The sequence below is a fragment of the Passer domesticus genome, chromosome 13 (assembly GCF_036417665.1).
Source record: "Passer domesticus isolate bPasDom1 chromosome 13, bPasDom1.hap1, whole genome shotgun sequence".
In the NCBI taxonomy this organism is placed as follows: Eukaryota; Metazoa; Chordata; class Aves; order Passeriformes; family Passeridae; genus Passer; species Passer domesticus.
In genome coordinates this window covers 10,598,855-10,602,097 of record NC_087486.1, presented here as the reverse complement: position 1 = coordinate 10,602,097, position 3,243 = coordinate 10,598,855, and positions in this window count along the sequence as shown.

Below are 3,243 nucleotides of genomic sequence, written 5' to 3'. Positions count from 1 at the left end.
TTGAATAGGAACAGGAGCCATCAGGTCCCTCCCTGGGAGGATCCTGGTGAATCCAGCTTTAGTGTGCCTGGTCAGGGACAGCTGGAGGTCCTGCTCTGTATGACAGACCTTTTCCATCTGAATGCTGTGTGTTTACCTCACCTCTTGTCTAGATTATCTGCAGCAGAATTTAAGGCATAAATCCCATCCTTTCACTTCTCTCTGTTGCACTTCAGTGTCCCCAAGGGGTGCAGCCTTGAATAACACTGAGTTATTCATGACTGCCTGCAGCCTCCCTGTCTGCTCAGCTCAGCTGCACCAGCACTGGGGAGGCTCGGGGCCTCACAGGACTGAACTTCCCAAAACAGTCTGTCAGCATAAAGCCCTTTGCCCATTCCAGGAGAATCCTGGCACGAGTCAGACTGCTCAGGAAACCTGCAGAGCAGGAGTTTGTTTGCAGCCAGGGTCTCTGAGTTCTGTCAGAGGACAAAGCATGGTATAGTTGATATCTCTGTGTTTCACACACTGGGTTTGTTTAGCCCTGTGCAGGCAGCCCCACGCAGAGACACCTGAGCTGGCTGCTGGACAAAGTTACCTGCAGTCAGGACAGCAGATGCCCAGTGGGGAGCAGTGGGGGTATGTAGAGCAGTGGGCTGTGTGGGCTGAGGAAGTGCAAGTAACCTGATGTAGCTTTTTGTGGCTGCTGTGCACGGTGTGTTATTCCAAAAGGAAGATGTACTTGGGTCTGTTCGTGGTGAGGTACACATGAGGTACACGGTGAGGTACACCATGTACATGAGGTACACACCTCTGGTCACATTGCCTTTTTCCAGCGTTTACATCTTAGTCTCACCCTCTTGTGATGGAGATGTTTCTCTAATGCTCCATGGGTTTGATTCAGGATGGCTTCCTGACAAATGCTCAGGGATTTTGCTGTTTGGAAATGCTCTGTGATTTTGCTTTCAGGTACCTGACAGTGCCAAGACCTCAGGTACATCTGGCACAGGAGGCTTGTCTCAATCCATATACCCTTCCCTCACCTCAGAAGCCCCCTGGCTTCTGCCCATCATCAGCAATACAGTTTGTATCTCCTTTGGTACACCAAATCCTCAGCTTGAGAGATCCACCTGTGCACAGGAAGACTAATATAATAACTAGATGATACTTCAGCAGACAGCACCTCCACAGCATGGCACAAACTTTTATCTACAGCTGATGTAAAGACATTGCTCAGACTTTTGGCTGGCCCTTTGAACAGCAGACATTGGATGTTGGCATGCCCTGACTTTTGGCTTCCATCCTTGCTTTTCTAGGATCTGGTGTGATTATTTTTTCATTCATGAAAAAAAAAAAAGGAAGCGCAACAGACACAGCTAATTTTAGAATTCATTCCTGTACAAGGCCTTTTTACACATGTAAGTTTTAGCTTCAGTTTCAGGGAGAAACCTGAGCTATGCTGAGGTCAGAAGGAGTTGTTATCCAGGCATAGTCCTGCCTCCTCTGTTCTGACTCACTGCATTGTTTTATGGGAAATCCTATACGGCATGACATAAGTGCTCTTCAGTTAATTTTAATACTTCCTTTGCCTAGGTCTTGACCAAACCCTTGTAATATGAGAGACAAGGGGGCATCCAAAAATTCTTGTGTGCACTTTCTGCAGACAAGCTCTCTGCAAGGAGATTTTTACTTTAAAGGAACGGAAAGGCTTCCAACACCCACAGGATGCTTGATTCTCCTGGTTTTAAACAGATCTCCATGTCATAGCTCTCCAGGTTCAGTTGTTCCTCTCACATATTCTCACTCCTCTCTCTGACGGCAGTTGTGCAGGAGTTTTTTTTCCCTTTTTATGTACATTAATACAGCTGCTGTTGCCAATGGGCTCAGCATGGTCCAGCAGCAATGGACAATTGGATCCACTGGGTATGGGGGGAAGCTTCCAGCAGCTTCTCACAGATGCCACACCTGTAGCCCCCACTGCCAAAATGTTGCCACACAAACCCAACATACCTCCACAAACACATTTTAAATTCTTTCTATTAAAAGAGGAGAAAAAAATTCTATTTCTCCCTCACAAAAGAGCAAGAGTCTATAGTAAAAATAGGTTAAAAAAGAAGCACCAGAACTGAGTAAGGAATCCAGCTCTGACTCACATCATTGGGTCTAAAGACTAATGGTGTTTTTACAGTCTCTAAAATGTACTAATATCTTTAATGCCATCACAGACTCACAGCTTGCTTCTCTCATGGATAATGATGCAATAATTTCTAAATTCACCCAATAAACGTTAATGCACAAAGTGTATGTATGTGCAACATATGGAACTGTGCTAGCGTGTTCTGGTGACGGGACAGCTGGACCCTTTTATTATGGTTTATGATATTAGCAGTTGTTGAAAGCCTCAGTGAAATTGCCCTTTATGTTAGATATTTATTTCCCTATTTTCTATTTTTCTTATGGATTGTGCTTTGGTGAGTCATCTCCCAAAACCTTGTTTTTGCAGTTGTAGTTCACTAGATCTCACTTTAGAAAATGGGCTTGTGATGGAGGGAATTTGGAAAGCAAGAGTTAACTTTTTCATGCTGTTTTGCTTGGTCTAATTAGGTTCCTGGTTCTATTTAATATTGCAAAGATGTTATTTTTGGTAGAGGTGACTGTTAGGATGATTGGCAATGATGATGGTCACTCAGAATTAGTGTCAATAGTGGTTTCTGAAGAGCAAACACAGTAAATTAGGCGTTCTGGTGAGCTGGGGAATGATTTTCTCATTGTTTCAGCTCCAGCCGTGCCTGTGTCGGGTGCGTCCCCGCCCGAAGCGGTGCCGCGCTCCCGGGAGACCCAGCGGGGTCCGGCTGCTGCTGCCCTCGGCGGAGCCCAGGCCAGGTGAGCCCGTCACCGTGCTCACACGGCCGTGCCACGCTCCGGCACTGGGGCTCTTTTCCTTCATTCCCATCATTTTCCTTCTGCCCCGCGCCCGCCACCTGCCCGGGGCTCCCCCGGAGCCGCTGCGCGCTGCCTCGGCCGTACTGGAGTAGCGGAGCTGCCGCCGGCCTGCAGGGAGCCCGTCCGGAGCCGGGCGGGCTGCTCCAGGGATGGAGCAGGGGCTGCACGGGGGTCTGAGATCCCTGTGGATCCGCTCTTCACCGCGGAGCAGCGCTGCGAGACCCCGGCAGAGCCCGGGCGGCGGTGAGAGAGCCCGTGCGCCGCTACCCGCGCCATTACGGCAGGGGCGGGGCCTCGGGCGTGCGGGGCGGCCCGAGGGGCGGG